Source organism: Crocodylus siamensis, chromosome 1 (genome assembly GCF_052110815.1).
Source record: "Crocodylus siamensis isolate JL-2025a chromosome 1, ASM5211081v1, whole genome shotgun sequence".
Classification (NCBI taxonomy): domain Eukaryota; kingdom Metazoa; phylum Chordata; order Crocodylia; family Crocodylidae; genus Crocodylus; species Crocodylus siamensis.
In genome coordinates this window covers 289,915,279-289,938,640 of record NC_143395.1, presented here as the reverse complement: position 1 = coordinate 289,938,640, position 23,362 = coordinate 289,915,279, and the positions used below count along the sequence as shown (strand labels likewise).

The window sequence follows — 23,362 nt, the reverse complement described above, 5'->3', positions numbered from 1 at the left end:
CCTTGTCCCTCCCCTACCAGTTTCCTATGACCTTACTTATTCTGGATAGCCACGCTAGAACCTGATTCCTCTGATGGTTAGGAACATCTTTTTAGCTTTAGCCTAAAATTATTAGTGGCTACTGCGTAGTCATTTGTTCCTGTACAAACATTGTCTTTCAGCTTAAATATCCATTTTCTCTTTCTCTCTCTCTCTCTCTCTCTGTTTACCTCTCTGAGGTATTTATATAGGGAAATTAGAACTTGGTCTATGCTTTGCTAGCCTAAACAAGTCAAGCTTATCATGTATTCTTTTAATTTTATTTGTCTCTAGAAGCTTCTTTGCATCAGTTCCACATTGAGTACATCTTTCTTTATTGTGGTGAACAGAACTAGATTTGGTAGGGGTGTGCAAAGCACACCCTATTCAATTCGGATTTGGATTCAGCCTGAATCAGGGACAATGATTTGATTCATTGATTTGGATCACTGTCCCAATTTGATTTGGCCAAATCCAAATCTGAAGATTTGATGCTGATCCAGAGACAAAGGGGACTGGTTTATGAACATACCTTTACATACCTCAAGGTACCAGCCTGGTTTGTGAATGCTGTGATGCTGGGACACATGGAACATCCCACAGGAGCATGGGGAGGGAGACCCTCCACATGCTCGGCAACGAACCCAGAAGTACTTCCAGTCCACTTCTGGGTCCACTGGAGAGGACACGGGGTGCCCCTGTGCCCTCCCCTGACTCAGTGACCAGCCACAGGGGTCCCCTGGGTATCCACCCCCAGACCCAGGAGGCATCAGTCACCAAGCTGGGGGAGTGTGGAGGCCCACGTGCTCCTGGCAGACCCAGAAGTGGACCAGAAGTGCTTCTGCTCCACTTCCAGGTCTGCTGCCAAGTGCACTGGGGGGTCCCTTGCACTTCTGTGGGACACTCCATAAGCCCCAGCATTGCAGTATTCACAAGCTGCCTGGTACCTAGAGGTATGTAGAAAAAACATTTAAAGCTGTATCTATGTCCAAATCTCCAAATCTTTCCAAATCTCTCCGAATTAATTCTGAGGATTCCAATTTGATTTGGAGAGATTAAAGGATTCTCTAATTCAATTCAGATTTGGAGATTCAGACACTGAATTGGGCTGAATCTCTGCCAAATCAAATAGGGACCAAAATTTCACACAGCCCTAATACTTGGTATTCCAGATGAGGTCTCACCAGGATCTTCCTAAAATGTCTTTTAATATTTCTGTCTCTCTACAGAAAATAAGTCTTCTCCTAAATCCTAGGGTTGCATTTGAATTTTTCATGATCTCATCATGTTCTGGTATATGGTTATCTTGTTATTGACTAAGGCCACCATCTTACCAGGCCCAACATGCTCCACCTGGTTTCACTCTTCAGGAGGCAATCCAACTGAAACTAGGAGCAGTGTAGCTGTATTTGGCTGGTTCTTTAGGGCCTAATTAGTTTGGGGGTGGGATAATTTACAGTGTCACTCAACAGTGTTGATTAAACTACCCAAAGTGTCTCACTGATATGACTAGAGTGGAGCAATATTGAATGCTTAGGGGCAGTGCTACCAGGCACTTATCATATAGGTAAGGGTTGTACCCGGGCTGTTTTTTCTTGTCTATCTCCAACTGGTGAGCTACCAGCTATACCAGAAATCATAGAAGCATAGAAAAGTAGGGCTGGAAGGGACCTCCAAAGGTCATGTCATCTAATCCCTAACTGAGGCAAGATCATCCCTATCCAAACAACCCTATACAAATCCATAATCTAATTCTTCATATCAATAACTAATAACCACTCCTTGTTGTTAGTCCTTAAAGCATATGACTTTGCACATTTAATGAGTAAACTTTATCCTATTTCTGTTATGCCAGTCCACAAGGTCATCCACTTCTTCCTGTATGTATTCCTATGCTTCTCTGTATCAATAATACCTTCTAACTTTGTTTATTCAGCAAATTTCATTTTCACATTGTGCCAAATTTATTAATAAAAATTAGTCAATTGCCCATCAAGAATGATGGTGTGGCAGAAGCAGGTGGGAATGGAGTTCCATGACCGCCCCCCCAATCCTGGGCCTGCTCCCTGCTTCCCTCCTTGTGCTTGGGGTCTGGGCCCATTCCCCGCTTCCCCACTGCAGTGGCAGGGGGAGGGGAGGAGTGAGCCTGGACCAATGTGAGGGAGGACCAGGGCTGAGGGTGGGGAGAAGCTGGGCTACCATGGTGGGGGGGGGGGCAGTGGGCCTGGGCCAATGCAGGGGAGGGAGGGTGGGGGAGGAGTGGGCCCAGGCCCAAGGAGGGGAGGAGGCCTGCTCCTCCCCTCCCCCCACTGCTGCTGCACTGGGCCAGGCCAGGCCAGGCCTGCTGCTTCCCCCGCCCCCCGCTGCTGCAGTGGGCTGGCTACTCTCCCTGCTTGAGCTTACTCCTTCTCCCCACCTTGTGTTGGGCCCTGGCCTGGACCTGCTCCTCCCCTCCCCCCCACCACCACCACAGCCCAATCCTTCACCTACTGCCACCACGTTGGCCCACATCAGCCCTGCAGGCAATGATGATGGGAGTGGGGGGAGGCAGCCTGAGGTCAGCACTGGTGGCCTTGCCCCCTCCGCAGCATCCCAACCCTGGTCCCCACCCCTGTGCCACTTCTATCACTGTCACCTCCAAGGAGCAAGGCGGGGGGTGAGGCCAGCTCCAGTGGCCTCACTGCCCCACTCCACTCCATCATTGCCACCTTCAGGGACCATGGCAGAGGGGGTAAGGCCAGCAGTACTGGCCTCACCCCTTCCTGTTCCATCTTCTCCATTGCTGCCGCCCCAGGGAGCAGGGTAGGGGGACAAAGCCAGTCCCCTTTGTCCCCACCATCATGGCAGCTCTCCACTGTGCCACCACCTCCTGTCTGAATGCTTATTTGCACTCTGATTGGCTGTTTCAGTCTGCCAATCAGAGCACAAATAAAGCATTATGGACAGACAGACAGACAGACAGACATATTAAAGCTTTTATAATATTAGAATATTGAATGAATGTAATTGTGGAGCGATTCTACTAGGAATGCATTTCCCCTTACTATTTCCTAATGTAGCTGTTTTCTTACCCATCTTCTCCAATGTAATTTCTCAAGTGGTACAATATCCATGTGTAACATCAACCTCAAACTAAAACAGTACTCGCTGGGTGTATCTATACGTGACACTACATTGCCATAGCAACACGCTATGGATATGTAGTGTCTGAGGGCAAAGCCCATGATGCTGCAGCTACATCACTGTAGTAATATACTCTCTGGTTATAGTGTGTCACTATGGCAACTTAGTGCATAAAAATAATGGTGCATGGCACACACAGCACAGTACCGGCTGTTACTGCAGCATCTTTCAGTGGAAGTACTAAATGACAGTGCAGTAACAACAGCACCATAGCAGCAAGCCAATGGCACTTTATCGTGCATCAGCAGATGCATGACAAATAGGTCCAAGGAGGTGATACTTCCCCTCTATCGGGCGCTGGTCAGACCGCAGCTGGAGTACTGCGTGCAATTCTGGGCGCCGCACTTCAAGAAGGATGCGGATAACCTGGAGAGGGTCCAGAGAAGGGCCACTCGTATGGTTAAGGGCCTGCAGGCCAAGCCCTACGAGGAGAGATTAGAGAAACTGGACCTTTTCAGCCTCCGCAAGAGAAGGTTGAGAGGCGACCTGGTGGCTGCCTATAAGTTCGTCAGGGGGGCACAGAAGGGAATTGGTGAGTATTTATTCACCAAGGCGCCCCCGGGGGTTACAAGAAATAATGGCCACAAGCTAGAGGAGAGCAGATTTAGATTGGATATTAGGAGGAACTTCTTCACAGTTCGAGTGGCCAAGGTCTGGAACAGGCTCCCAAGGGAGGTGGTGCTCTCCCCTACCCTGGGGGTATTCAAGAGAAGGTTGGATGTGTATCTAGCTGGGGTAATGTAGGCCCAGCACTCTTTCCTGCTTATGCAGGGGGTCGGACTCGATGAAAATAATGGTGCATGGCACACACAGCACAGTACCGGCTGTTACTGCAGCATCTTTCAGTGGAAGTACTAAATGACAGTGCAGTAACAACAGCACCATAGCAGCAAGTGTAGGTACACTTTGATATCTGAATCTTACCAGACTTTTCTTATACAGAAGGATGTCTCCAGCCATTTATAAACAGCTACATAAATATTATGAAATAATAGAAAAACATGGTGGCTTGATAGTGGTTCATATACTGTATAAAATATTGTATGTTCTTGTTTGATTATTTTTTATAAATTTAAAAATAATTCAATTTTGTTCCATGTAGAAATTGAAGCAGCAATAACCTTTTTTTATTGTTTGAGAAATACGTAAGAAGGGGTTTAAAAGGATTTTAAAAAACAATTGTATATTTGTCTTTAACTTTCAGGTCAGGGAACTCAGGGAACTCAGCAGAGTCTTTCCTTTGAATTCAGTAAACTTTATATCAGGCTCAAAACAAAAAGCCTGTCTTAGTATTTAAGTATTTTCTCTTCTGGTCTCAAAGGAAGCTAAGGTAAGATCACAAAGAGGGGAACAGGGAAACAAAATAATTGAATAATACAAATTTCTTTCACCTCTAAATGTGCCCACTAGTGGGTTAGAAGGCCTCATTGGCTGTTGTTTTCTATTCCCTGCCTTACTCTGATCTTTTTTACTTATTTTATGTGTATATTGACTAGAAGTGGTGTTTTCCAGAACCACTAGGCAAAATGGACTTTGCTACTTTTATATTATTAGTCCTACTTTTTGCCTAACCTCCAACTTTAGTTTGGCAAGTGGTTTCAGTAAAATAAAAAATGACCTGTGATACAATTTAGCCACTATAGTTAGGGACAGAAGTTATACATAAACCAATTTAAATGATTAGAAACTGGTTTAAACCTGCAACAGAACAGAAGTTCAGTGCACATAAAACAGTTTCAGAATGGCTGAAACTGGCTTAAGATAAACCTCGTTGAATGTAGTATCAGACTTAACTGATTTAGGTCAAACTGGTTTAAGAAACTTCTGTCCCAGACCCCTTCCTGGTTTAAGTTAAATCAGAGTTCCCCAGCATACTATCATGCTTTTCAGCCCTGGGCTGTGCTGTCTGCTCCAGAGAGCAGGTCTGGCACACTGCCCTGCCACCACCCACCCTCCAGGCAAACCTCAGCTAGGGTTTGGGACCATGGAGGGAGTTAAACTCACCTTTCCTTGAGTACAGAGTTATCCTGCTCTGCTAAAACTTAATGCCGGCTGTGACTGTGGACTCCACATCCCAGAGACATCTAGAAGCAGGAAGAGGAAGAGATAAGCAACTGTGAGAGCCCTGCTGCTGTGATTGTGAACTGCAAATCTCAGAGACCTTGGGGACAGGAGGAAAAGTAAGTGAACACACAGCCTAGGTTGCAGTTATAATTCTTAAGTTTATAGTTTTTCAGAGAAAGAACTATTCCTGTTCAAGTTTTTATGAATTCAGTGCTACTACCTTCCCCCACCACCCCACCCTCTTGCCCAGGCAGAGCATGGGCTGGGGCTTGGCCATACCCCTGGCAGTGGCTGGCAGGCATGCTCTAACACCAGTTCGCTGCCCCACCTCTCCCCCGCTCTGGGTTGAGCCACTGCAGGCATATGGCTGCATTTCCTAAATCAAAACATAATGTGTTCATTTGCTTATCAGGTCAGTCTCTGCAGTTTAGATTAACCTGCAAAGACTGCATCAATTCAGCCTTGGGCTTTTTGACTATCTGTACTTGGCCTATGTAATTACTTTGAACAGATAAACTTCCTCAGAATAACAGATTAACACAGGATGGTCAGTTGGAGGCAGGTACAGGAAGTGTAGTGAAGTATTATGTATTTTTATTTGCAATGTGATTAAAAGTCTTGATTACGCTTTCAGTATTATGGAGAAGAGCTATGAAGCTGATGCTTAAAGTGGTTCGTTTCTCTGGAGGCCACTAAAATCACAGACACACACTCATTAGATGGCACAAAAGGTGTATTTGCAAATAGGGTCAGAGCAGAGTCAAGAACTCAGATTACTCTGAACCCACCAAGGAATTTTGCAGGCTGTGTTTATCTTTTTCCTCCTGGGCACGTATGCAGAAACAGGAACTCTTACAGCTCACTTCCGTTTCATACAAGCATACATGTGGTTACATCACTACATACATCGCATGTATATTATAATTAACTACTTAAGTATGCAGGGCGGAGAGGTAAATATGCATCAGCTAATTAAGCATGCTCAGAGACTACTATAGGTCACCAAGAGTTTAAACCCCCCCCTTTCAAGGACACAGTCAGTTGAATTCCAGCTTCTGTAATCTGCATGAGAAAGGCTAGGGAGAAGCTGGGGGAGAGCCTGCGATTTAGTATAAGAAAAGCTGTGGCAAGGCTGGGCAAGGAAAAAAGTCCTTGGCAGTGTTTCTTTCTTATCAGGTGCAAGATGCAAGCTGTGCATTTCTAACAATACTCTATTTCTAACAATATTCCATTTCTAACAAAGCCTTCTTTTTGGTTAATGTAAAAAATGTTTTGTATTGGTATAAAGACATTTGCAAGAACAATTAACATGCAGTTTTACCTTGAAAACTTCAATTTTGCATTTACTCACACTTCTTAACAATCTCATAATCAGGGATCCTGGTTTTCTCTGCTAAAAAAATCCCCAATTTTCAGATTTAAAAAGTAACTCAAAAACCATATTTTTCCATGATTAAAATGAAATGCGGATATATAGATCTATCTATCTATCTATCTACGCATTTTATTTTAATGCTCCAGTGTGGGAGCAGCTCGAGCGGGAAGTGCTAGAGCTGAAGAGACACCTGGCCACTGACCCAACCAACCCCTCCATCTGTGGAGAGTGTCAGGAGAGGGGGGAAGAACTTCATGCTCTGGATGACCACCGCACCTGTGATGCATTTATCTGCTCACGCGTCCAGCTCCTCCAGGAGATGGACCATAACTCCTACTTCTTCTACACCCTGGAGAGGAGGCTGGGGCTAAAAAGTACATCACCTGCCTTCTGGCAGGCAATGGCACCCCCTCATGGATCCAGGTGAGATGCGCCAGCACACGTGAGCCTTCTAAGACGAGCTCTTCTCCCTGAATCCAACTGATGCCAAAGCATGTTGGAGCCTGTGGGAAGGACTCCCACAGGTCAGGTAGGCTGGTTCATCTCACCCTGGCTGAGTTTTTGGCTGTCCTCTGCCTGATGCCTAGGAACAAAGCAGCAACGGACTGACCGCAAAGTTCTACCGGGCCTTCTGGGGCTTCCTCGGCCCAGACTTTGCCATGGTCTGCACTGAGTCCAATGAAAATGGGGAGCTCCCCCTGTTGTGCCGGAGGGCTGCTCTGACCCTCCTGCCAAAGAATGGGGATCCCGGTGACCTGAGAAACTGGCATTTTGTGCGGGTTCTCCAGGTGCTGTACACCTCTGCAGAGTGTTTGGTCAAGCTCAACTGGACCCTGCTGGAGCCCATCCCATTCAGGTGAGGGGTGCATCAAGGCTGCCCTCTGTCAGGCCAGCTGTATGCCTTGACCCTGGAGCCCTTCCTCATCTTCCTGTGGGGGCAGGTGGCAGAGTTGATGCTTTGGGAGCCAGCGGTGCAGCTGGTCCTGTCAGTGTACGCTGACGATGTACTCCTTGTGGTCCAGGACTCAGGTGACTTGGTGCAGGTGGAGGCCTGCCAGGCATTGTACTTAGCAGCCTCCTCTGCCTGAGTCAACTGGGTCAAGAGCTTTGGCCCGACGATGGGTGACAGGTGGTAGGTGGGCTCACTCCCACCCACTCCTCACAGGATCCGCTGGAGTGCAGGCTTGCTGCTCTACCTGGAAGGTCTACCTGTCCCCAAGGAAACCTTCCCCCCTGGAGAACTGGCACCAGCTGGAGGCAAGGATGGTGGAGCAGTTGTTGGCATGGGCAGGACTCGTGACATTCCACCTTCAGGCCCTGCAGCAACTGCTATAGAGTGTTGGTAGCCACACGGCATGGGGCCAACTGGGGCATGCCTTCCTCTCCTGCTTCTAGGGGCTCTTATACCACTGGCAGCTCCTCAGCCTGTGGGGCTTCTCTCTGCAGGACTTGCAAGGGCTGCCAGAGCTCTGCTGGGACCACCTCCAGACTTGGAGTCTCATCTCCACTTCCAGGTCCCCTGTGACACTCGCCCAGCTGGAGATGCCAATAGTGGAGGCACCTCAGTTGCAACAGAGGCTGACCCTGAGTTGGGTCACCTGTATCGGAGACCTCCTGGTCTATGATAGGCAGATGTGGGTATCAACTCTGTAGTAGGATATTGTAAATACAAGGAGTTTTTTACTCTGCATCAGCACATGTGTAGATACTGCCTGGCTGCCTCAGGCACAAGGTTGCTTCAGTGTGGGGGCTGTCTGCAGCTAGCCCTGTACCAAAGCACCCTCGTGCCTTAGCCAGCCCCTCAGCAGCACATTGAGCTGGGGGAGCAGCCTGGGTTGGCAGGCTGACTCCCCTGCCAGCTGGGGCTACTTCAACCCAGCTCAACGTGCTGCTGTTCTGGGTGCACATGTAGACAACGTGCCTGGGAGCAGTAGGCTCAGGAATTTATTCATGTCCATAGTATGGACATGTAGGTGCATCCCAAAAAATAGAAGTGTTAACGGTTCCAAAAGATTTAGAGTGGAGTAGAATTGTATTTAGGCACCTAATAGGTGGAATAGCATCTGGCCCTATATCGTATGGTTGCCTGCTTTATTGGAGGATTGGATTTAGTGAAGCAGTAGGTCCCTTTCATTCCTATATTTCTACACAAATAAACAATCAAATATTTCCTAAAGTTCACTTCTGTGTTCTCTTCTAAAGGGTATGGCATCAGATTCTGAGTCCTATTTTTTAATGATCCCTAATAAACAAATTAACAAGAAAAGTTTGGGAAAATGTTTTGTTGTTTTTTTAATTTTAGTGATTTACTATGCAGTTCAATATATATGCAGTTACTCTGAAGAAATTTTATATTATAAATTTATTTTTGGAAAGGCATTCCATTAGAGGAACTGTAAAAGCATATTACTTAAGAGCCCCATATTTTACAGTTTAACATTATTATGAACATGCTGTCTTCCTAATACACTTCTGCAGCTCCCACTCCCACACACACATTCTAGCCAAATTTTTGGTCTTGTGGATAATGAGTAATGTAATGTTTTTGGAGGATGAAAGAGACAGAACGAAAGCTTGAATACATTAATACATGAGAAACAGAAGTTTAACAAGGCATCTGGTGTGCTATTTATTTGGGACCTGAAGGTGTGCCTTTTATATTATGTTCAGAATGCATACAATTATTGTTATTAGCTGGATAATACTTATACATGCCACCACTCTCTATTGCAGTTAACAGCTGATGAACTGTCATTTTTACATTGAGAGAGAATTACATTTTTGGAGTAAGATAAGCCACATTTTCTCCTTGCTGTAAGTATTAAGTTGCAAATACCAAGGTAGAGACAACTTTGAATTCCTAATTGGACATATTTATTACAAGTTTGAGATATAAACCAACACTAATACTGTGCATGCATACAAAGCTTTTTAAGTATTTGGTTGTCTTTCTTGATGTTCTCAATAGTAACTGGTTGTGAGGAAATCCAATACCTCGTTTACAGTCTGTCTTTGGTTTTGCCTCCTAACTGAGAGCCTGGAAGATGTGCCAAATGTAAGAGGAGAACAAGGAAGAGCAGTATATCCATATGGAAAATGCCATACTTGTACTCAATTCAAAGAGTATCAAAATAAAGATTCTGCTTCTGGTAGGCCAGCTTCAAGTGAACGTCTTTGAGTTCCCAGCATAACTAATTGTGAGCCAAACTAACTGCCAGGAGCAGCTTATGAGCTTTTTTAAGTGAATGGATCACATGGTAAATTCCTGCTTGGAATACTAATGGGAAAATAGGACTTGAATTTAAAATCAGGTGCAGCAAGCAGCTGTGGGCTAATTCATAAATACATACATTTGTAAAAGGCCTAGAAGTTGAATTCAGGCAAGAAGCCTCCTTCACAATTTTTAGACCTACGTCTTCCTTCTTAACAGGAAATTCCCTTTGCCCTTGTCATTTTCTGACTGTGCCTCAGTCTCTGCTTCCCCTCCAAAGACATTGACCCTCCTTGGCCAAACTTCTTAACCAAACTTCAGGTCTGTCTCTTTTTGTTACAAATCCAGGCTCCTTTTCCAATAGTCTCCTCCATGAATGTTTCTGATATCCTGCAGAATTGCTCTATTGACAAATGACACCTGATGCTTTTAAAAAGCTAGGAAAGGGGTAATGAAGAACAAATCCCGCCTCACTGTAATCTTGCTCCTCCCAGCTGTGGCAGAAACTGTGCCATTTAAGCTTCTTTTATTCTTTAGTTTTTGTATCTCTGACACACAGAGAACATATCTGACTTAAAAAATTAAATGAGAGCACTGGTTGCTTGCTTCACTTAGCAGAAGCTACCAGCCTAGTAAGGTCTATAGGCTTTGTCACCCACTCTGCTTGACTCCTTGACAAAGATTTTAAATGCTCACCTTTTATGTTGCAGGGAATTTGCCAGACAACACATGGTATTTAATACAGGTAACAGTGGGATCTACACTGCGAGGTGCTGCTAGAACTGCGAGGTTCTGCTAGAAGGTTGTCAAAACTACAGACAAGATGGAGGCTAAGAAAGCCTATTGTTCTTTGATAATTCTCAAAGGCATACTAGCTGCTTCATGGAACGTGGAGAGAGACAGTAAAGTTAGAGATTAGATTACAAACTTTTCATGAGTCACAGTTAAAGAGTAGTAATTTAATGCAAGTAAATATCACACTTGGAGTTAACCCTTGCATGTGAATTTTTCTTGCCTTATATAGCCTTGAGAAGGTGGATTCCTCAACATATCTCTCTGCCACAAAAAGAGAATAATTGTGCTCTCTTAAAATAGTCTGTATACACTATAGCAGCATGAACACTAGAATAATCAGTTTTACCATATGCCCTGAACAATTAATGAGGCAACAATGTGCTTCTGTTGTGAAGAAGGCTAACAGCATGCTGGGCTGTGATAATAGAAGCATTGTCAGCATATGGAGGGAAATGTTTATTCCCTTCTATTTGGCACCACTGAGACACATCTGGAGTATTGTGTCCACTTTTGCCCGCCCCCCCCAAGGGATGTGGACAAATTGGAGATAATCCAGCAGAAGGCAACACAATTGTTCGGGGGCTGAAGCACATGACTTATGAGGAGAGGCTGAAGAAACTGGGCTTATACAGTCCTGAGAGGAGACTGAAAGGGATTTAATACCTGCCTTCAACTACCTGAAGGGTGGTTACAAAGAGGATGGAGCTAGACTGTTCTCAGTGGTGGCAGATGACAGAACAAGGAGCAATGGTCTCAAGTTGCAGCGAGGGAAAGTTTAGGTTAGATAGTAGGACCAAAATTTTTCACTGGGAGGAGGCTACCCAGAGAGGTGATGGGATCTTGATCGTTAGAGTTTTTTAAAACCCAATTAGACAGAATCTCAGCTGGGATGATGTATTTGTGGGCTGCTCCTGCTTTCAGCATAGGGTAGGATTAGATGACCTCCTGAGTCCCATCCAACCCTAATTTTCTATGATTCTTTGATTTCAAAATTAAGGCCAAGTCATCAGGTATACAAGTTGTTATCTTTCTATTGACTTAATATACCTTTTCAGAAGATCTGGCTCACAACACCACCCTCCCCCTCAACCCTCCCCACCCTCTCATTTCAATTAAAGGGAGATTTCCATTAAGTGGCAGCCATAGCACTACCACTGCCCTGCTTTGTGGTGTCAAGCATGTAATTTTATCTGTTTTGGCCAAGTACCAGCATACCAGGCAGAGTGGCTTAGTTTTAACACTAATTTAGAATCCCTACTCCTAAACTGAGAGAATGTAAATTGGTGCAAGAAAATCTGACTACAAATAAGTACTTTTTTTTAGCTCTGTGCAGCAGCCACTAGGGGGTTGGAGAGGCCTAGCATTCCATCCAGCCCAATTGCAGGGTGCATTACAATCCCCTCTAGTGGGTCACAGAAGATAAAGGAGCAACAGAAGTTTCATTCCATAAGGAATCAGGAGAAAGAGAAGAAAACATAGGGGATATAGCATTTCTGACCATTTAAAGGGGACAAATTACATCTGAGAGATGAACAAAAGCATTCCTCCCTCCTTCAGTCCCTGAAAAATAATTAATGCAAAAGATAGTTTGCCACTGTTTGCAACTTGCAATAAGGCTAAAATGATGGGTTGTTACAAAACTCACCACATTACCTGTTTTTAAGTGACTTGTGTAAAATCACATTCTGGCACCTAAATCCACACAGGTGCCTAAAAGGTAGACTAGAATTCAGTCCATGGTTAAACCAGTTCACATATCCCAAAAACATTATTGCAGCTGTTGGTCAATTTACTACATCATTGCCATTATAGCATTGTTCTTATATATGCTTTTTGAGAAATAGTGTTAGTAAAAAACTAATAAGGGACCTTATTACCGTATTTTTCCACATACAACATGCCTCAGAATACAATATGTATATTTTCAAGACAGATCTTCCATTAACTCACCCTCCTTTTTTCTGTTTAGGCTATGAAATAGGAGGGGAAAGACCAAAAGTGGCTAGCAAACAAAAAAATTGGTACGAGAAGAGTTAGCTTAATTAGATTAGTGGAACATTGAGATCATGAAAAAGGAGAGACATCCTTTCTCTGAAGAGACACCTTGACAGGTAATACTTGTGGAGAACAATGAGCCATTAGGTCAATTGACTCCTTCGGCTGCCTAAATAGTAATACCATAACTGCTGCATTGTGAAGCAGGAATAAAATCAAGGTGATTCTATCCCAGCAGAAAATTCAAGCTTCCCAGCTTGATATATACCTCTCAATTTTGGGGCTGACTCTGGAGGAATGTGCTACATGCAAGAAAAGAGGATAACTGCAGCCAATGTATGTGCCTATGAGGGAGGAGGAGCCTTAATGGATTTGTATAAAAACAGGATTTTTTCCCCCCCTAAGTGCTATAGTCTTTCCACCACATTTAAAAATAACTAGAGATAGTTATTAAATGTAGTATAGGTATCAAGTTACAACCAGGGGACTGATCTAAGTTAATCCTCAGAGTGCTTGTTCAGCTAAAGTTGTGCTAACTAGCCTGACTTCTGAATGCGTACTAAGCACTGTAGCAAATGCCTCCCTAGATGAAATCCTCCTGCAACTCTTCATAACGTATGGGACCATTTTGTTCCTTTGTCTTCTCCAGAAGCATGGAAGAACACATTTGCATTTGGAAATGTGTTACTGTACAATGGACTCAGCATATTCCCAGAGGAACACATTGAGTTTCAGGTAAGGTAAAGCCAGTCCCCCATATTTCCTTCCATTGGTTAGTTCTTTCCTGGATTTCAGATATAAAATGAAGGTGTTTGAGCAATGAAAAGAGTGGAGATGATCTGATGTGAATCAGATCTTGGTTATTGACCAAAAACTGAACAAGGGAACTCTGATAAGTTAAAAGCATGAGACACTGCAGCTTCCATTTAATGTCTGAAATCAAGGCCATGCCTACACTAGAGAGTGTTTGCTGGTACAGCTATGCACATACAGCTATACTGGCACAACCCTTCTGACGGACACACAATTTAGGCTAGCCACAGATTTTTTTTTTGCCTGCAGACCTTCTACCTTTCTAGGAATTAAATCATTGGTACCGGTAAAAGGACTTTTCATCCTGCATAGCTGCATCTGCATTAGGGACAGGGGTTGTTCCAAGTTTAAATGCATCATAAAGAATCAACCTCCTAACTACTGTTTATAATTTGGCAAAAATTCCTAGATACAGACCTGACCTCTGGCTTGTGTCTCCGGGGACTGGGTTCACAGAAGGATGTAAGCAGTGCTTACCTCCTGCCATGGGAACCCTAACTTTTTGCTGATTCTTTTTAAGTAACCTGAACTTTTGTGTCAACAAGAATTTATGTGTGTGTATGCATGCATGGTATATATGTGTGCTTCACACACACACCAAAGTCAAACTTTTCCTTTATATTATAGAGAATGTTATAGAGAAATAGCATGTTGGTTATAGTATAGGGGCCCTTCAGTTTGCATCAGTACCTTTAATGAACTGTCAGAAAATCCCTCTCACACTGAGCCAGTTTCTTACACAAGATAAGAGGTCACAGAAGTTTATAACTAATACACACAGTCCATTTAATTGTTTCAACTGCAAAATGCATCAGAAACAAGGTAACTTTTTTCTTTCCCTATTTGTTGTGGGCTAGACCCCCCAGTTCTTACTCACATTGAATAGCAGCACCTTATTCTAGGAACAGCCTCATGGATCTCAGTCTGATTATTTTTGGAGTGTGATAGTGTTCCATGTCAGGAAGGGTGCTAGAATCGGGACTTAATTAATTTGTGCCAAACATTTCAAATGGTTGTGTGTGTGCCAGTCGTCCTTTCAGAGCCTATTTTCAATGACAGTTTGCAGCTGCTGTTACCCAGATCACAGGTAACCTTGTCGGGAGGCTACCAATAAAAGAGACGGAAATGGGTCTACAGCCCAGCCTTTTATTTGCTTGCTCTTTAACACGTGAAAAAAACCTATTTATTCAAAAGTCTGTCTGGCTACCCATGGCAGCACAGCATAGATTCTCATCTGTACCAGCTGGGGAGACACAAGAGGTAGGGCAAGGGTGGCGTGTAGATTGGCAGCAGGTCCTCTTGAATTTGCTGAGTTCTCCAAATTTCAATCCAGTCTATGCCCAATATTTACAGGTGGCTGGTTTTAATATTTTAACAAATTATCTCTTTTTGGTTTTACTTAAATATCTTTGTTTCACTGAAACTTTTGGAACTGGACTGAACCAGTCGTCTTGTGGACTTGGAAGGGGTCGGTCAGTTGGAATTTATATCCTTGGGAAAGAGGGTGGGTTTTTTGTCTCCTTTCCTTCCTCATTGTGGACTGCTGTTCTTATTTCTTCTTCACCTTAGATTATAGCTTCTCTGACAAGGCTGTTTTTGTTTTTACAAATTATGTAAGAATTTTAACAAAAATATATCTAGCATAGCAAAATTACCTCTAATACACTTGGTTACATCAATCACTACTACTATTACTACTATTTTAAGATTAAGCTATGATATAGTATATATGCATTATTTAGTATACATGCATTATTTATTGTATGGTCTTCCCTTATTTCATTTCAGGCCTTGTGCTTTGTTTAAGTATGCTTGATAGCTTCCTTTCCTATCTGACCAAATTAGTTGTCACATCTACAAATATTCACACTGCTGTCACTCAGAAAGAGGCTTTGGGCCTTCTGCTTAGCAACTGCTCTGCAGCTTAGCCTACGACCCTTGAAAATGGTCAAGACTTAGGGTGGCCATCATAGAGGACAGTCTGGTTGTTCTCTGTCCTCTGTTGATATGAAACCAGGTGCCTTTATGTCCTGTATTTGTCTTTTGAAGAGAAAAAAAGAAGATGTAAAGGTGTCGGATTTTGTATCAATGGAGGACAGAGTAGCAGAAAACTAGGCTGTCCTCTCTGATGGTCACACTATCAAGGCTGAAAACAGTGGGGGTAAATTAGGATTTTTTTAAATATTAGATTTAGTTACAGCAAGGTACCCAGATTTATACAGGGTACTGATTGGGGTAGCCTCCCCTGCAGAGGTAGTACTGAACCACTTTGCTGCCATTCTGCTTCATTTTGCCAGTGGGCCACCTAGATGTCCTCAGTTTCTGGTAGGTATCCCAGGAGAAAAAGCCCATACTTGCAGAACACCACACCGGCAGTGATGATTGGCTTGTTGGACCCAAACAATCACACTCTGAGAGGCACTTCCAGCAAGGTGCTAGTAATATAGCTGAAGTTGGTTTGGGGTTTTTGTTGTTGTTGTGGTTTTGGTTTTTTTGGATTATTATTTTAATAGAACAAACAATCCTCAACATTCGCTCACTTAATGTCAGGAAATATCAGCTCTACTATTCCATAGCCAGTTTGTTTTGTTCTTTCCTGCTGATAAATGCTGCCTCCTGCATTTTTTTTTTCTATTTTAAAAGAAGTTAGATCCTTTCTCAGACTGCATCTAATCCATTTAGTAATTCATATAATTTTCTTTACAACACAAAGTTATTTCACAGAATGGTAGTACAAACCCTCCCAGCAGAGTTCTCCCTGCACCTGCTGCTGTCCTACCACTGCATGTTTCAGTCCATTGATTCAGTATTTTGTCCAAATATTGTTCTCTTATGACTCTGCATGTGTATGCTAGTGCAGGATTCAGATGCCTAAACAGCAAAGAACAAAACAGCAGGAGCTTCACAGGAAAAATGGAGCAAAAAGATCAGGAGCCTAAATTTGTCTTGTAGAAACTTAGTGTGGAGAACTAAGATATGGCTAAAAGCCAGTGACATATCATGATATATAAAGTGCATAATTTATCATTCAGTGAACACAACCAGTTTTCTTATGGTAACTAGATTAAGTAGCTGTTTGTGACATTAGTTGCAATTCAATCTATTGAATACTTTAACAAAGAAATTAAATCTGGTGAAATGTCTCTGTTCCCGAGTTAGGTGGCTGGTGTGCTAAGATCACTACTTTCTTTGCTGAGCAGTATCATTTCATTGTTTTCTTTCTTATGACCTCTAGTTGGTCTGTGTTATCACCCTGCTGCCTGTAGTCTCTCTGTTTCTGTCTCTTTCCATCTCTCTCAGATTTTAAAATCTTCTGGGTAGGGACTGTCTGTATCCTACATGTACAGGGCTTTGCACCAAGAAGGCCTGGCTGATCATAGTTACTGCACCACTTCTACTCCTAGCTCAGCATGCACAGGGTGAAATCTAGAGAGGGATTTTTGTTGCCTGCCAGCTTAGATAGTGCCTAAAAATTGGACACTTGGCTCCAGGTGGGTGACTGGAAAAAACAAAACAAAAAACAGTTGTCTACTCTCTATTCAATGGAGAGAGCTCAAACTTAGATATCTCTGTGCATCAGTCATGCTGCAAGTGCAGGACAAACATGTGGGCCTCCAAGTGATGAGGAAAAGTACTGGAGCAAGCAAAAATAAAGTCAGGCCATAATAAGGAGCATAAGTAAAGGCTAAAAAACAAAGAGACCTTGAGATAAATGTATCGAGAGACAGCTGGAGAAAACACGTTTAGTCAAGCAAGACTCCAGGGTGAATTTTTGTCAGACTTCCAAGAGTGTATTAAGGGGGGCAGGCTGATCTGTGTCTTTTTCTCACAAGTATATAACAGAGTCTGCACCCTGCCTCTGTTGAGAATTAGTTGCCCTTGCTTCTTCTCCCGTGGCCATGAAAAATAAAGCGCTTCTGTTAGCCAAGCAGTGATCCTATCATGATTTTCACATCACAAGTAGCCACTGAACAAAATGTTCCCTAGATCATCTTTTGCAGCTTAGGTACATAGAATCTCCCTAAAAACTATTTTGGACATCCCAAGTGCCTCTCTGGATTTTATGCAAATTGTTCAGATGGAAATAATTATTTTTGAAAACTTCTTAGTTGTCCAGAGTCATTTCCCAAACAATTTTTGAGTCTGGAACCTATTCCCAGTGAAAACTAAGAAGAAGGCTGGATTTTCTTATGAGGTTTGATGTTGTTTCTTGGACAGTTTAGGCACATCTACATGAGATGCTTTACCGTACAGTAGACTAGTCCACTGCACAGTAAAGCATCACCAACTACAAGTGTGTGGCATTTACTGCACAATAAATTAGTGTACTGTGCAGGTAGCTAGTACCTGTAAATACAGGTATTAGATTAACTGTGCAGTAGTTACTGTGCAGTAGAGCTCATGTAGACACTGGCTGGGAGTATATTTGCTCCCAGTCAGACACACTAGCAGGAGGCACAGGGAACGGGGGAGTTCTCTGTCCCCAGTCCAGGTGCTGCTCAGGTTCCTGGCTCCCCCCTGGGAGCTGGGAGCTGATCAGCACTGTGATAGGGTCGCTCTCTGCACTCTTCCAATCCCAGTACTGTGTGGCTCCTGGCTCCCCACAGTAGCCAAGCAGCACCAGGACTGGGGACCTATCTGTCTTACTACTCAGCTGAGGGATCACTGGCAGCTACCCCAGGAGTGGAACAGCTTCCAATGAGCCCCTGCTGGGTGTGGAAGCCCTACTGGGCATGGGGATCCCTGGCAGCTGTGTGTCTGGATGTGCACAGGGCCTGGAGAGCTCTGCCAACTGCAGTGGCAGATTTCTCCTGACACCGTGCACACCAAGAGGGGTCCTGATGTGCACAGGACTGGGAGACAGCTGCTGTTGCAGCTGTCGGAGCTTTCCTGGCCCCATACACATTGGGACCAGTCTCTGTGCCTCTTGTCAGCCCCTGGACTAGTACCCTGGGCAAGTCTGGAGCTCCCCCTGGCTTCTGCAGGGAGGCAGAGCAGGACAGAGGCAGACCTGTAGTGGGCTGCTTCCATTGCAAGCATATTTGCTCCCAAAAGGATGCATGTGTAGATGTGCTCCCAGGGAAGGCTTATTGAACAGTATTTTACTGCACAGTATGCCAATATTGAATTAACAGCATGTGTAGATGCACCCACAGGGCACGTTCAGATGGGTGCAGTCATGCGATATGTGGCACTGGAAACACGTTTGCAGCTCTGCATACCATGCAATCCTTTGTTCTCTGTGCTGCAAGGGTGCACTGCACAAGTGTGCACTGCACTGGGTTTTTTCCATGGTTTTTTTTTGACCCCTGGATATTCAGGGGTCAAAAAAAATATGGAAAGATAAAATGGTGCAATGCACACTTGGCCAGCACACGCTGCTGAAAAGCGGAGCTGGGCCACCTGGAGCCATGCTGCGGTTGCCAGCCAGGCTCTATGTAGCCAAATCACTGTGGCTGAAGCCCTGGGAGGTCCCAGAACCCTAGGTAAGGCTTCTGGGGCCAGCACACTGTTGGCCTCAGCCTCCCCTACCTCATCCAGAGCAACTTGCCATGCACCAAAGTGCACGTGGCATGGGCGTTCCCCAGGGACAAGTAGTGGTGGTGCAAAGTACACCATTGCTACTTGTCCCTGGAGAACCAAACATCCATGCACATCTGGACATGCCCACAGATTACAAAAAGGGGCCAAGTCAAGGTTGTAGAGGCTACCCTTGAACAAACTTTTAACCTAATGCAGTGCAAATGCAAATGTGTTTAAAAGCCTGTATAATTTTTCCAAATCAGGTTTGATTTGTAGTGAACAATGAAAGGCACACCCAAGAATTAAAGAATGTTATCTTTTATAAACTTTCAACCAGTATCAGTGCTACTGATGGGGAAAAATACCATATTTGTCCTTAATGGAAAAATAGTATATTTTCCCACTGACTGATGCTTGTAAACAGCTTAACCATTTTTTTAATTCTCTCATTACAAAAACATATGAATAAATGAATTGGACTAAAGAAGTGTACCTAATCCTACTGAAAATTAAAGCTTTAAGCAATCAAAAGTGATACCTTGTAATAGAAATGTTTAGGAAATGTTAATGATAGATTTCACTAGGCCTAACAACTTTGGAAAGATGATCATTTATATCTATATCCTACCTATCTATAATAAAATGTGTGTATGTATGTGTGTGTGTGTGTGTGTGTGTGTGTGTGTGAGCGTGTATGTGTATGTATATATGTGCTGGATGATCTAATATCATATATGTACTAGATCAGTGGTCACCAACCAATAGATCTCAATCCACTGATAGAACTCAGAGCCTCTTGTGGTAGATCTTGGAGCCTCTTAGAGTTGATCCAAGGCTGAGGTTGGGAACTGAGTGCCTGTGTGCATGGACATGTGTGCCCCAGCCCAGCAGGTCAGTTTGTGTGGGAGAGAAGGGGCAGGGGCTATGTCACAGGACATGCAGGTGCTCTGTGCCTGAGAGCAGAAATGGCTCAGGAGAGAGCCCTAGCTGTGAGGGGTGGTGGGGGGAAAGCCCAGCTGCTAGTTACTAGGGCAGCCAGAGTCACAAGTGGTGGTTGCTAGGACAACCACTGGGGAGTCAGCTGACAGGAAGGGGCATATAAGCCCCAGGAGTGAGCCCGGGAGGGCAGTTCCCCACTGACAGTCAAGGGGGAAGGAGCTCGGCCAATGCAGACAGAGGGGAAAATCCTGACTGCATGAGCAGTCCCTGTTTGCTGCTATGGGTTGGAGTATTTCCTGGTAGGGATTGAATGTCATTTTAGCTGGATGGCTTAGGTTTTATGTTATAGCCCAGGGGCTTTGTGTTTTTGTGTTCGCTGTTTATCCGGAGGACCGGGTGAGGCTATTAGGGGTTGGAGGAGGCCTCATAGGGGCTCCACGGTAGTGTGGGCACCCCAGCAGGAGAGAGTGTGGCACTTTGGGGGCACTGACCCCAGACCCAGAGTGAGGGGGAAGAGTGAGAAGCCCCAGAGCAAGGGGGCAGAGAGAGTGAGGGGGTGGCCAGGAGCCCCAGGGTGAGGGGGTGGCCAGGAGCCCCGGAGAGTGAGGGTGGTAGGAAGCCTCACCAAGAGGGGGCGCAGCAGAATGCCAGGAAGGTCCTTATCATAACCATGTCAGTACCATCTGTGAGGCTTGGGCTGTGGTGTAGGGGAGGGAAAGAAGCTGCAGATAGTGCCCCCTGGCACCAGGATGTATAAAATGGGCAGCCTCCCATTAGTTACATCAATTAATTAATCAATTAAGATCAAGGCATGGCAGATAAGTAAGCAGGTGGTTGGCCCATAACAGGAGGGCAGAGTCACCAACAGAGAAACTCTAGTAGAGATACTTCTGTCACATCCTGTCACTGGCTAGTTTTGAGGCTTCTGTGGTGAAGGATAGTGTTGCAAAGGCAGGAGCAGGGGTAAGTTGAATGGGGCCCTGGCTAGGTAGGACTTACCTGCTAGGGAGGTGCACCCCCAAATATTTTTTTCTCGATCTGTCCCACCCCTTTCCCTCCCCACAGACTTACCTGCTGGGCAGGAGGGAAAGGGGAAAGTGGGGTGGTGGCACACAATAGAATTTGGGTTGCTTTTAAATGCCAAAGGTGATCTCCTACTTTAAAAGGTTAGAGATCACTCCATTAGATGATCCAATAGTCCCTTCTACACTTCCTTTACACTTTAATTGCTTACATCTTTGAGATTTGGATCATAATCTAAATACACTCAAGAAAAGTACATAAAAACAAAGATATACTTCTTTTATATTAAAGGGCTCCAGAATTTCAGAATGCCACCTGTAAGACAGCAAATGGAATGGACACAAAGCAGTCGTCGGGATCATGGCATGATGTATTGCACAGGATATATGCCAATAAAGTTCTTGGTAGCTTCTTAGCTGTGTCATGCTACCTCAAAGAATATATTCAAGTTTTACTTCTTTTTGCTTTGTTCTTAGAACCTTGTCTGTTTTGTGACAGTAAGTCTAACACAGTGAAACATTCAGCACAAGAATTATTTGCTAAGTAATATTTTAATAAATGTTCCATATCATATTCAAGTCTCCTTTTTTAACACACAGACAGCTAGCTATCTGACAGAGATGCCCAGTTGTTGAAAAAAAGGCAAAGCTGATTTGAAGGGAGTGGGGGTGACAGCAAAAGCAGGTCAATATATAAACTGCATGTTGTACAAGGAAAACTTATAGTGGGAAACTTAGAGCCAAAATTAGGGCAAAATTAGTTACTACCAGTAATTAGGGATGGGAAGACTGAGAGAAATTAATGTTTAGATTCTCCATCTCTTTGGTAAACATGTTCCTGAGAATGGACCTGACATTGATTAGCAGGGATCCTGGTTTTCTCTGATTAAAGAAAAAGATCCCCAATTTTTGACTTTAAGAAAAAGTAACCCGAAATCCACATTTTTCCATGATTAAAATGAAATGTCACTATACGTAGATATATTTATGGTGGTATTTCAGTTTGAAAAATGTGGATTTGGGGGGGGGGGGTTTAACCTGAAAATTGGGGAGTTGTTTGCTTGTTTGTTTGTTTTTTAGAGAAAACCAGGATCCCTGCTGATTAGTAATACGTTCTCTAATTTTTACTACACTCCGATCCTTCAATCAAAAGATTATTCTCTAGTATTGGGACTTCACCTTCTTAGGAATCAGTTGCTAACTTTTTAGTTAGTTTCCCTTATGCCTGCTTCATGTTTCTGACCATCCTAAATGCCTTCTACCTTCCATTTGAACTCTTAATTAACTACAAAGCCTACCTCTTAACTCTTATGGAGAAATTGGGAACTATAAGACTGGATAAAAAGATTCATAGAACAAAGTATGCAGACACGACCTGAGGTATAAAAGAGTTATCTGATTTCATCACATCACAAAAAGATATCAGAAGAGCTATCTTAAGAGACATTGCATATGTACATATATTACATTTTGATTGACCTAACTAGGGTTAGGTCAATCTAAATGCCTATCTGTGCAGATATTAAGGGTGGTTATATCATGCCAAAATGCAGCAAATGCAATTTTAACACCACAATGATGGGCTTTAATTCTGAAAAGTGAAGAGCACTGTAGCTATTATCTAGCAAAATGCTTAGCCCATGCTTAGCTTTATGAAATCAATAGGACTGCTTATGTGTTTAAAGTTAAGTTCTAGATGAATAAGATTAATCTTCACACAATTTACTGACAACTAAAAGAAATTACACAGTAACCCCTGAATGCAATAACCTCAAATCTACATGAAATTTAAAATCATTAAACCAAAAGATGTTGAATAAATAGTTCAGAGCTCATGTTCTTTTTGCAGAAGAGGATATCTCTTTGCAGAAGAGTCAACTCAAGTTACTCCTGTCAAATTAGCTTAACCCAAAGGAGAGCAGACACATTGCATATTTCTGTATCATTTTCTGAGTGCACTTAAAACCATTGCTGAGAACCATTCACTCCCTTGCTGCATGCACTAAACCCAGAAATGAAGTAGTGAAGCTACCTTGAGAATATCTCCTATACTTCTCCCCTTAAGCTCCTAATCTGTACTTCACTTGTGACCACTTGTGTGAGCACTACATCACTGCTTTATTTCCCAATTTGGTGCATGTGATATCAGAATAGGAGGATGTGGTGCACTTCTCATCACTGGTCTGGGTTGCATGGGGGCAGCCTGACCCACTATACCCTGCTTCTGATCACCATGGTGCCCTAGGTGAACTTGCATACTTGATATGGGACCCTGAGCTTTGACACTGCAGGGAGCAAACCTGGGCTGCCCAGCAACCTCTGCCTCCACTTGGAGCGCTACCTGTGGCTGCATTACCCATCCTGCAGCCAAAAAGGGGAGCACCACCCACACTGATGCATGGTGTGTGAGTGGCCCATGCCCAC

General features: G+C 43.8%; 1 long non-coding RNA gene across 1 annotated transcript; it reads left to right on the top strand.

Annotated features, from left to right (window-relative positions):
• Nucleotides 1–4,481: 4,481 nt before the first annotated feature.
• LOC149874589 (uncharacterized) lies at nt 4,482–21,455 on the top strand. Its single transcript, XR_016439958.1, has 4 exons — nt 4,482–5,381; nt 9,374–9,454; nt 13,291–13,376; nt 21,231–21,455. It is a non-coding gene; the product is annotated as an uncharacterized LOC149874589 (long non-coding RNA).
• Nucleotides 21,456–23,362: the final 1,907 nt, after the last annotated feature.